Consider the following 12,691-nt stretch of genomic DNA (forward strand, 5'->3'; position numbering starts at 1 on the left):
GCATGGACGCTGACTGCTTCTGTTGCCGGGAAAGCAGTGGGAAAGGGCGAGAGGAGCTTCTAAAGGACTGGTTGGCTCCTGTGACAAATCTAGACAGAGTATTAAAAAGCAGAAACATCACTTTGCTAACAAAGGTTCATATAGTCAAAGTTCTGGTTTTTCCAGTAATCATGTACAAATGTGAGAGTTGGACCATAAAGAAGGCTGAGCACCGAAAAATTGATGCTTTCAAATTGTGGTGCGAGAGAAGACTCTGAGAGTCCCTTGGACTGCAAGGAGATCCAACCAGTCCATCCTAAAGGAAATCAGTCCTGAATATTCATTGGAAGGACTGATGCTGAAGCTCCGGTACTTTGGCCACCTGATGCAAAGAGCCAACTCATTGGGGAAGATTGAGGGCAAGAGGAGAAGGGGGCATCAGAGGATGAGATAGTTGGAAGACATCACCTACTCAATGGACATGAGTTTGAGCAAACTCCAGGAGACAGTGAAGGGCAGGGAAGCATGGTGTGCTGCAGTTCATAGGGTTGCAGAGTCAGAGACAGCTTAGCAACTGAACAACAGACTAGAAATATACAGTGTGGGGTAATTCTGCATAGTCTCCTGGCAAGATCTGGTAAGATCTGAACCACAGTCTGTGCATTCACTGCCCACTCTGCTGACAGATCACTGCCTGCCAAATGAGCTTTAAAATTTATGAACCCTTTAATAGAAAAAATCTGAGAAGAGAAAACCAGACTAGGAGAATTGCATAAGCAAGTGTTGAATGAAAGGGCCTTGACCAGTTTTCCTTCTTTGAACTAAATTCATTAGGGAAATTTGAGAAACTGTAAAGTTTCAGAGAACTTCAAACTGGCATTTTCCCCTTCTCTGCCACTAGTCAACTTTTAGTTTGCTGTCAGCTATTAAGCTGACAGAAGAAGAAAGCTGTCTTTCAGCGGTTGGAGTCAGCCAATGAGGAAAGCGTCAAACCAGGCTTTCCGGGAGGCAGCACTGCCCAGACCTCTTGGGAGGCAAGGTTCGGCTTGTGAGACAGGAATCAACTTGTTGAAGCTTTTTTACGTGTCAGAGCACCTTTAAATAATCCACGGTTGCAGCTGTTTCATCTTCAGACAAAGGAAAGTGAAAATGGTCCCAAAAGGTGTAACATCTCAAGCTCTGTAAAATGAGGGACACCTGCCTTTAAAATGGAAGCATCTGAAGCAGGCAAACAATGTTTATATCGTGCTACTAAGTTTGTCTTTCCTTGTCTGTGATGATTATTCTTTGAGACACAAAACAAAGTGAATCACATCTAACTATTCTAAAAAAAAAAAAGATGACCTGATTTTTGGGGTCATTTTATGGTTCAGAAAGGGGATTTTTTCAATTGCTAGGAAACAGGTGGAAAAATTGCATTTCTAAGAGTGATGCTCCTTAGTTACTGAGTTTTGTGGTGTGGTAGTGATTTAGCTAGCAAAATCCATGCCCACGTTTCAGGCTTCTGGAGAGTAATACACTGTCAGAACAGCTCAGAGGACTGGGCTGTCAGCAGTGTTTTGGGTGTCTTTCCGCCACTAAACCCCTTCCTTTTAATACAAAGAGCAAGACTACCCTGAGTAGTAGTTGAGGAATGACTGTGGGCACCGAAACGCAATTACAGTGAAGCAAGTGATGCATTTGTGATTCACTGTCTCAATGGATTCCACTTTTCTCCTCTCCAAGTGGTGAAACAGGAAACAGCATCGCATCAGGAAGAACCTGAAGGTGTCCTCCAGGAGCCGTGCCCCACGTCACTGATTGCCCTCAGTCAGAAATCTTGACCTGCAACTTTAGAGGGTGGGTCTCTGAAAGAATGTCAGAGCTTACACAGCAGTGAGGTGTGTTGCTCTCTGATGAGAACGAAGCTGGCTGGAGCACTGGGAGTCTGGCTCTGACTGCTTTCACAAGCCAGGGGCATCGTTGTGCACTGAAGTTTCAGAAAGGTAGGCACCATCTTATGGATGTTGTTACTTGAGCACCTTCAAAACCAAGTTGGCCCTGACTCTGTGTGTGTGTGTGCATGAGAGAGAGAGAGAGATGATCAAAATGTTTGTTTTTTGGCCTGATGCAGGAGAGAGACAGAAAACAGAAGTTCAAAGCCATTTGCTTGATAGGTTTTTAGTAATGAAGAGTAAATGGTGAATTCAAACTTCTACTTCTAACCTGTATTACTTGCTCTTGGCAAGTTTAAACTGTTTCATTGAAGGCGCAGGAAGAATTGTTCAGAAAGTGAAATCACGTGAGGCCAAACGCTCCGTCAGTGTAGCTTGATTTATTTGGAAAGCCTTGACTCAAGCTGAAATGAAAAGGGTGCCCATGGATCTCCAGGCAGCATGGAAAAGGCCATTTCAGACTACCTAAGAATGTCATAAATTTGGAACAAGGCAGAACTTGCTCATCTCACAGTGTCAGGCTTTTTTAAGCTTGTTCCATCTTGAGGGAGATAATGTCATGTCCAGAAGACATTAGCTGATTAATTCTAAAACTTCCAGCTTTGTGCAGAAAAACTAAAGCAAAACTTTATTTTTTTCTGACCCATGTTTAGTGAGGGTATTCTTTTAAGCAATTTTATTTCCTGAAAAGCCTTATACAGAGCAAGGGAAAGAAAATTGGGGAACTTGCCGGATGATGATTCATTCATTAATCTGTAAAATACAAGGTCTTTCTCCACTACAAGTGAGGGTTCAGACTTTTCACAACACCTTTCATTTCTCTCGGGTTTCCACTTAAAATTTCATCAGTAAAATCCTGGACAAAGGGACAAATTCTTGAAGAGGAAAATAGATACAGATAATAATTGTATAGTCTTCCCATGAAAAAACTTCTGTCATTTCTAAAAGCAATCACATTAATTTACATAAGTTTGAAGATAATTCTGGATTTAGCAGTAAACTGCACTAATTGAGTCCTTATTGTGTATTTATGCATTTCACATTTAATTCAATGAGACAAGACTCATGCCATTTTCAGATAAGGAAATTTAGTCTCAGTGAGATTTATAGCAGCGCAGAAGGGAAGTGAGAGACCCAGAACTCTGTTGCCTTTCTGCACACAGAATGTATGTATGATTGGAGCCCTCTGTATCCTTTTCCATCAGCCCTTTATGAGTCCTTGTCACATGGAGGAGTTTCTGAATCCATAATAATATGCAAATTTTGATATCTGATAGAGCAAAAGACCAAGCGTCAATCTATATTTGCTTCTGCTCAGGGAGTGAAGTCATGAAGTTTACTGAACATGGGCTAGACAGACCTAGATTTGAATCCCTGCTATGTGACCTCGGCAAGTTAGTGAAATTCTTCAAAGCTCAATTTCCTTATTTATAAGCTGATTATAATAATGTCCATCTCATAGCCTTGTTATAAGGACTAGAGAGACAAATAATGAAAGTGCCATCTGCATGATTGAAAAATGGTAGACTTCCGATCAGTAATAATCGTCATTTCTCCAATAACTTGTTGAGGCTTTGACATGCTGGATATCAGCAGTGACAACAGAGGCAAGACCCTTCCCTCATGGAGCTGACTGGTGCTTATTTATTATATCATCGTGTGACTGACTTTCTGTGAAAATCACATTATGATTATTGAGACCCTTTATGGTGGATACAGTCTGGCTTGACATAGCCTCTGAAACAGGGTAATGAAAGTCCTGTGCCAAGATTCCCCTAAAATAGAGTAAAATCCAGCAAAAAGCAAGAACATCAGATACTTCTTATACAAAAGTCAGTTTGTTCCGCTAATCATTTCAGAGTTAGAGGTCAGGAAGGATGTGCTTTTATGCAAACATTTACACACGCGCGCACACACACACACAGAATTCATGTGAGTTTTCCTGGGTCCACAAAGCCATAGTGGAAGCATTACTGACAGGATAGGTGTGGGAGGAGGGTCTGGCTCCAAGAACTCATGAACAGAGTGTAGTGTGGCAGCCATTTGTTTGCTTTAGGTCCCCCATCTACTCAAGAGCCCTGGGCTTTCCAGGGCCTTCCCAGCATAAATTTAGGGACAAAGCTTGAACTGGATATAATATACAGTTATAAAGACAAAACTGGGGGCAAGAGCAACTGACTGACTTACCAGCTAAAAGCCTGGAGTTAAGTAGGCTGGTTGGCATCAAGAATGGTATTTTGGCATCTGTCCCTAACTTTGAATCCCAATAAACTGCAGATCATATCAGAGAGATATGAGAGGGACACAGGGAAGCTCCCTCTGGAATCCAGTGCAACTGTATTTTTCCTTTTCCTGGCAACACCTGCATACCCAATACCACTGACCTTGTTGGTTTACTACACCCTGAGTTTTTTTTTTTATGTAGTTGGTAGACCCAGAATGACTGAACAACTCTGTGTCAGCCCAGACCAGAGAGTTGGCACTATGAAAGAAGGCTTTCTAAAGTGGCCAGACTTACTTTTGTAAGCCCAGTGCAACAATCAGTCTCATCATTTTATGGGTCATGTTGCTTTAAGATTGTGTCTTGTAGCAAGGATTTTAAAGGATGAAAATATAAACTAAGGTAAAAGCCTAATGAAGTTCAGGCTTAGGTAATAAACCCTCAAACAGCAGGTGGATGGAGAGATTAAGAATCTTTAACCTTATATAATACTATAATAGCCTGGATTCTCTCCAGGGATTTCTGTGAATGGGGGGCAGATGTTTGATTGTAAGTGGACTGCAGCAATCACTGTGTTTTAAAACAGTTAAATTATTTTGAAATTTCATTATTATCAGACCTTAAAGTCTGTGGGAACCCACTAACAAATGAAAGAGAGCTGTGTAAGAGGGGATGTGACCTTGGGACACATTTCTCCTTTCCCAGGTAGGAGGATTTAGAATTTCCTAGGCAGTGAGAGAGTGAGAATTTCCCAGGCTGCTCAAATAGAAAATGTTTTGGTTCACTTTAAAAATCATTTTCTCTTTTTTTTTGAAATATAAATATATTTATTTTAGTTGGAGGGTAATTACTTTACAATATTGTATTGTAAAAACCATTTTCTCTGTATTTATTCATTTTTTTGTCCACATGGTTGCTGGCAAGTCTTTGGAGAGCAGTTGTGTAGTGTTCTAAGGAGTGTGAGCTGAGCTGGCCAGAGACCTGATGTGTAGCTGGCGTTTAGTGTACAGAAACTCCAACTCAATGAGAAGGTTCCCTTTTTCCCCTGAATTATATCTTCAGGAAATACCAGGAAACTGAGATGCTTAACCAGAATTTCCAAATCCCTCTGTTCAGGATTGGTATACACAAACATACCCCACACAGATATACACACACGTGCACACACATGACATAGACACAGACACACACATATCCACACACATTCATGTGCATAATATAAAAACAAAATCAAAAGATACATACTTTGTGTGTGAAGCAAAAGTTTAGCTCTCATGTCATAGAGTGCGAAAAATTGGGTCTTCTGCCCTCTGAAACATGCACTGTGTCGTCACTGGGCCTGGAGAAAGGAGAAATGGAAGCAGTTTTCTAGCTTTTTAAAAAACTGAGATATAATTTACATATTAGTTTCAGATGTTGTTACATAATAATTTAATATTTGTATATATTGTGAAATAATTACCAAATACAATTCTCATTAATGGGAAAACTGTAAAATTCACAGCTAATACATATATTTAGGTTATTTGAAAAGATAAAATATTACATTGAGGGATTAGAAATCATTTTTACTTACATTTCCATATTCTAAAGTGAAGTAATTAGGAAGGGAAAATCATATGGCACAATCCACTTGTTCTTTATAAAGTCCTTATGTTTAAAAACAAAGCCCATTTCTTTTATTTGATTTCATTGGCCAGACATACTTTAGCAGATAGTCAATAAATACTCACTGGTTAGACTGACAGGCTGAACAATAATTATTTCAAGATTCAAGCAAAAATTCTAAGAGCCTTTTCTTCAATAATAAAGATTCCTTAACAGCACTTAATAACTAAATTGGCTTCAATTTATTTCTTCCCCTCAATTTTTGTTTTCTTGCTTGACATCTGATTAAAACTTTAAACTGTGAAATATGCTGAACAAATCTCGAACTGTGCAGATGAGCAGTTTTCATGTGTGATGTTCCCATCACAGGCTCACTGTTGCCTCTGACCTTGGGCCAGCATTACAGACTTGTAATGAGCTCCTCCTGTGCCATTAGCTTGGCTTTCCCTTGCTTGTTTCCAGTATGTCTGCTCTCTGTGAATTCTGGTCTACAACCACCTGTGGAAGAGAAAAACTTCGGAACTTTGCTAGATGATGACTGTAAAATAATGTTCAGGTTGGCTTTTCCTAAGTAATTTTTTCACAGGTTACATTTTAGCAGTGGTTTTCATACCTTTTTTTTTGTTTGTTTGTTTTTTGATGGTCACTGATGATAAATACTTTCAAATCTCCACTTAGAATGCACACACACATTAATTGGAAAAAGTTTCCGAAACAATATTTGATACGTATTGATGTTTTCTCTTCTATTCCATTCCACTGCATAACCTTTCTGGCCTGACCTAGTAATTTTGTAGCTGATGTGTGTATCACTCATGTCTGACTCTTTGCCACGCTATGGACTGTAGCCTGCCTGGTTCCTCTGTTCATGGGATTCTCCAGGCAAGAATACTGGAGTGGGTTGCCATGCCCTCCTCAAAGGAATCTTCCCAGCCCAGGGATCAAACCTGAGTCTCCTGTGTCTCCTGCGTTGCAGGCATATTCTTTACCACTGAGCCACCTGGGAAGCCTTTGTAGCTGGTAGTGGTTCTCAATAGTAGCTGAAAGGAAGACTTAACTAGGGAATTTAAAATATATATATTAAAATCAAAATCACACTAGACCCATAAAAAAGACTAGAAATTCCAAAAATAGACCTCTGCTTCACATATCAGACACAATACATTAACTCCAATACATATTGGACCCTTGATTTACAACATTATAGATACTATAAGGAAAGAATGACCATTTGAATATCTATATGGACAAAATCTTGTTTCTAAACTCAAAATGTATAAAGAGCTAAGTGTTAATATGGATGTGACAGGTAAAACAATAAAGTTCTGGACCTGTGCTCTTTAGTGCAGTAGGAATTGAGTATCATGATTATTTTGTTTACTTCCCGAGTATCTTTTCCTTTTTGTTCAACCTTAAGACGTTTATAATTAAGTTTCACCAACATGATGACACAGGGGAACTTGGAACCCCCTCTTACAGCGCGTGGAACCAGCAACCTGCCCGTGGGTCAGCCCAGCCCCAGTTCCACCGCTTTTCTCTAGGTTCCCGAGTGCTCCTGCTTTGCAGAATCAGGTTGCTGTATGGTTTAGCAGAAAAAAAAACTTGAGGAAATACTCAATAAATTTTAGGTTAGAGAGGAAGGAATTTTTAAAAGGCTTAGAAACCTGTGGATTCCCACCTCGACAGAGTTGAATTGGCACATGTTGGCGCTTCCCCAGCAAGGGAAAAGGCGTTGGTGCTGTACCTGATGCGGCACTGACTTGGGACCTTGGTATGTGTCAGCGTGGTATTTTCTTTGATTCACAGCAGCTAATGGCAGAAATCAAAGAGACAAATGAAAATCATATAAATATATATTGGAAAGAAATTTAAGGATGCCCTTTTCAAAAAAATATATATTTGAGATGTGTAAAAACCTAGGGAAATTTTTATTTTTAAATAATATGTTCCATTTTCATACAGTATACCCAGGATGTTTTTCCCTCCAGGTGCTTTTGCAGGCAAAAGATCCATAAATTTAAAGCCATGGTTTTAATCATTAATTCTCCCAAAAGTATAATTAATAGATGAGATATTTTCTCTGTATTCTAGACTTTGCAAATACGCCCCATGTCTCTCTTTGACTCCGTCTCTCTGTCTCTGTCTTTCCCCCATCTACTTAAAACCTGGGTGTTACATGCATTTTTTTTCATTAAAGGACTTCTTGCATTAGATAGACCTGGACAGGAATGACTAGTTCTTTTCAGTTTTGAGATCTTACAAGTTGTTTCCTTTGGGTGAGTAAGTAGCAAGAGCTGGTGGCCATAGACAGTGAAGTTGCTCTGGCTGAGGAAGGGACATGACCCATCCCTTTTGCTCAAAGGAGGAAACAGTGACTATGCCAGCAGGTGCCCAGTTTCCCAATCTCATGCCAGCACTACTTGCTAGGGGCAAATCTCCCTTTCTATTGTTCTTTTTTAATGATTTCTGAGTCAAGAAAGCTGCTGGGAATGTGTAATTGAGGTTATTTTTCTGCACTTCTTCACTGCATCCCTGTCCTGCGCGATAGGCCCTCACACCCACACACACCACCCTTATCTGAAGAGTATGGGAATCTTTGTCATCTTGTTCTTTTCCAAGGGATGCTTCCTTCTTCAGAGGCAGCAGAAAATATTTCATAAGCAAATATTTTAAATATTAAAATTGGGGGCTTGCTTCATCATGTTGCCCCGATAACACCAAAGTGAAAGTCGCTTAGTCAAGTCTGACTCTTTGCGACCCCGTAGATTATAGCCTGCCAGGCTCCTCTGTCCTCAGAATTCTCCAGGCAAGAATGCTGGAGTAGATAGCCATTCCCTTCTCCAGGGGGATCTTCCCAACCCAGGGATCGAACCCAGGTCTCCTGCATTGCAGGTGGCTTCTTTACCATCTGAGCCACCAGGGAAGCCTTCCCTGGTGAGCCACTAAGTCCTTCCCTAAAAGTAACTTGCCTCCTCTTTATCAGTGAGTAAGACAGATGTTCCAAATTCCTTCTTTTTAAAAAAATTGTTGATGTTTGGCTGTGGTGGGTCTTCGTTGCTCCACACAGGTTTTCTCTAGTTGCGGTGTTTGGGCTTCTCATTGCGGTGTTTGGGCTTTCTCTTATTGCAGAGCAGGACTCTGTGGCTTGCAGGCTTCAATAGTTGTGGCACACGGGCTTAGTTGCTCCATGGTGTGTAGGATCTTCCTGGACCAAGGATCGAACAAATATCCCCTGCATTGCACTGCATTGCAAGATGGATCCTTAACCATTGGACTGCCTGGAAAATCCTCAGATTCCGTCTTGATCAAGATGTGGCTGTGCATCCTTCTATAGGTTTCACTCTCTGTCATAGAAGATTCCTTTGTTGATACTGCACAGGACAGGTACCATGATGTAAGAAATCCTGCTGACGCTGAGAAAATTAGTTACCTACCCTGTCAAGGAAATGAATTATCCCTCAGAAAAGCATTTCCCAACTAACACTTGGTCAAGTAACCTCAGTACCGATCAAGGTATTGTAGGAAATCAATGAATGATGGCTGGCTGTGGTGCCACCTGAAAGTCCACAATACTGTTGAGGTGGAAATGTAAATAGTGACCATAGTACGAACACCTGCAGTTTACTGGGCACTTACTATATACCAAGCATTATGCAAAGTGATTTAGACACACTGCCTAATTAATCCTGACCTAGATTTTACAGACATAAAAATTGTTATTACAGATGAGATCATATAGCTTTAAAGGGATGAGGATGTGTGTTCAGATTCCCAAACACTTATTCTTGACAGGCCAGTAGGCCTTGGGTTCCTGCACATCCTGTCCTGAAATTCTGTCCCAGTGTGTTGTGTGTGGGGAGGTTTGGGCATCCCCCTTGTGATCTTTGGGGAGATTGGAACCAGGTGACGCTACACAGTACAGCCTCTTCAGGGCTTGTCTCCAGGCTGTCTGTTTAGCACAGTTTGTGTCTGTTACGTGGGCTTCTTTTACTAGAAGAAAAATATGAAATCAGTTATCTTTTCTCAGTAGTGAGAGATGTGCACTTCATGGCAGGAAGGCAGCTATGAAGGACAGGAGGTGTCCCATTCCTCTCCCTTGGAAAATCTTTTTAAACTTACCATTTAATCTTATTATTTAAGATTTAAGGATTCTTGCCCCTACCACTAAGGTCAGGATAATAAGATAGTATCATTATATAACATTAATTCTGTACTTCACTGTATTCAGGTATTTTTACATACCTAATCACTCTTAATCCACAACAGGCCCTTGTAGAATTAGCACCATTTAATGGTAATTCAGATGAAGACTCAGAGAGGCTGAGTTGTCCAAGACCATTTAGCTGTTAAATGGCAGAGTGAGCCCAGGCCATCTGACTCTCGATGCAAGGGTCTTTCTTCTCAGCTGTTTGACAGACAGTGAGCTGCTTGCGGTGGTGTGTGCAGCGCTGCATTCCTTTTCTTAATTCTTCGATTGCAGGTTTGGGATTTGTGTGGTAGTCTTCCCGACCTGAGACTAAGTGGGCCGGGAGCTTCTGCAGGCTCTGCACCCAGCCAATCTTCCAGTTTCTCCAGTGGGAAAACTTGAGACAGAATGAGGGCCTTGCCTTGGACTCCTCTGAGTCTCTAGCAGCAACAAGGTTCTCAACTCCCTTGCTTTTGCCTACATCACTCACTTGTGCTTGGGACTAATAACAGGGTAATTTGTGAAGCAAGATGTGTGACTCACCAGACAAGGGAGGAGAGCCTGTAAGGAAGGACTTGGAGGAGAAGAGCAACATATTTAACAGCAACTGGAAAGGAAATGGCTGACATGATGCTAATTGAGTTAAGATTTCTTTCCATTGCAACACCATTTTCTGGTTACCCAGCTCTTAATTTGTATTTTAGGCTTCTAAAGTTAGCTAAAAGGGGCAGGGCAGGGGGAAGAGAGGAAGGGAATTATACCTTTGAAGGCAAAATTATCAAATCTGTATTGCTTTCTCATAGATTTCTTCTCAATCATCTTGGACCCCTTTTCTTTGAATCCTAGGATGTGCATTTTTCTGAAGCTTACCTATTGTGTAACATTGCTTTACATCTTTATGATTTCAGCCATAGCTGTGTTTGTGTGAGCTCCTATCCATATCACCAGTCTGAAAACACTTCATCACTAACTTGCCTCTCTCTGTCCTGAGCTGGCCTTCGGCAATCTTTGTCAGTTAATGACTAGGTCACAGATGAACCAGATTAAGGTGAAAAGGCATCCAGGAGAATTACTTTTTGATGACTACTGCCTCCTTAAATGCCTTTTGCTGTGTTATCTTTATTATCTCCAGAATCTAAAGTCAGTTTATTGATCTCAAGAATCTGTCTTCCTGTTGACCAAATAAGCACACTTTAAAATTTTAGTTACCTGTTTGTGTGTATAGAAAGGCTGTGATAAGTTTTATCTAGGTAACAAACTTGCCTTATTTCAAATCAGCTATTAGTTTTTGTGTTTGAAACATTAACTTAAAAGTTAGCCTCTTAAAAAAATAAGGTGAAATAAATCACCTTAATAACATCTTTTAGTCATAGGAAGCTGGGTGCCTGCTGGGAAAGCAATAATTTAAAACTCTTATATAGCCAGAATTTTGCTGTTTTCAATTATTGTTTTCATGTTTCCATCTAGATTTTGTCTCTACAAACATGCTCACACATATATATGTATATGATTAAAATAGTATGTTATATAGACCATACACTATCATGTGCTCATAGTATAGATGTAATTTTGAATTTTCTTTTTTTAAACATGTTATAATACTTTTCATATTTATAAATTTCATGTGTGTGTTAGTTGCTCAGTCGTGTCTGACTCTTTGCAACCCTTGGACTGTAGTCCACCAGGCTCCTCTGTCCATGGAATTCTCCAAGCAAGAGTATTGGAGTGGGTTGCCATTGCCTTCTCCAATAAATTTCACAATTTTTAGCATTAACTGTGTATTATTACATAAAATTAACATTTTAAAATGTATTTAAACATTTCAGGTTTTTAAAATCCATTATTTACTAACACTAAAGTGTTATTTATTAACCAGGGTTTAAATTATTTGCTCAGATAACACATATTTCTAGGTAGGCTTGAACATTTTAATGACTCCTAAAATTTATTATTCCATTCCAGGACGATGGTATCATTTATGTTGCCACCAGTAACATAGGAATGTAATGGTTTTATATTTACATGTAAATGATGTATATAAAACATGTACAGCATCGTTAGCACTGAGTGTTATTTATAAATTGTCTTCTAATTTAATAGGTGTCATGTATAGAATTTTAGGAAGTGAAAGTTCATTTAGTTCTCTTTAGAAGGGCAACATGGTATTTAATAACTTGACTCCAATTTACAATTTAACAGGCATATAATACAGTCATTTACAAATATTTATTCACTTTGTCATTTTAACAACCTCATCTGTGTAGTACTATTATTATTTCTGTTCTGTAGATAAGGAAATTGTCATTAGTTGTCCAAGGGCACATAGCTAGTTAAAGTGTCAGAACCTAGACAGTCTGTCTCCAAAATCCATGTGATTGACCACTGTTATACTGGCTCTGTTAATATCTATTGAGAACGTACTGTTGCTTCAGTTTCTGTAGGCCAACTTAACGGATACTATTGTGAACAAAACAACTGTAGTCCTTGCTCTAGTAGACCGTGAAGTCTGGGGAGGGAACCAGACTTTAATCAAAACAACATATATACAGTTACAAACTTGATACGTGTTATGAAGAAAAAGAATGCAGTAATGGAAGAATCAAACAGGAATGTTTCTTTTAGTTGTAGGAGTGATGGGGTTGGGGTCATGGAAAGTTTTGATAAAGATCTTAGAGGCACTTAAATTGAGACTTCAAGGATAAGGAGGCAAGAGTAGTGTGAAGATGGATGAAGCCAGCATTCTAGGCCAAAGGAGCAGTCTAT

General features: G+C 39.8%; 1 protein-coding gene across 1 annotated transcript in view; it reads left to right on the top strand.

The window, feature by feature from the left end:
• Positions 1,836-12,691, top strand: part of CERS3 (ceramide synthase 3) — a 157,484-nt gene continuing 146,628 nt past the window's right edge. The window contains exon 1 of the mRNA XM_005694924.3: positions 1,836-1,964. The gene's annotated coding sequence lies outside the window, so the exon portion shown is untranslated. The remainder of the gene's footprint in view (positions 1,965-12,691) is intronic.

Source organism: Capra hircus, chromosome 21 (genome assembly GCF_001704415.2).
Source record: "Capra hircus breed San Clemente chromosome 21, ASM170441v1, whole genome shotgun sequence".
Lineage (NCBI taxonomy): Eukaryota > Metazoa > Chordata > Mammalia > Artiodactyla > Bovidae > Capra > Capra hircus.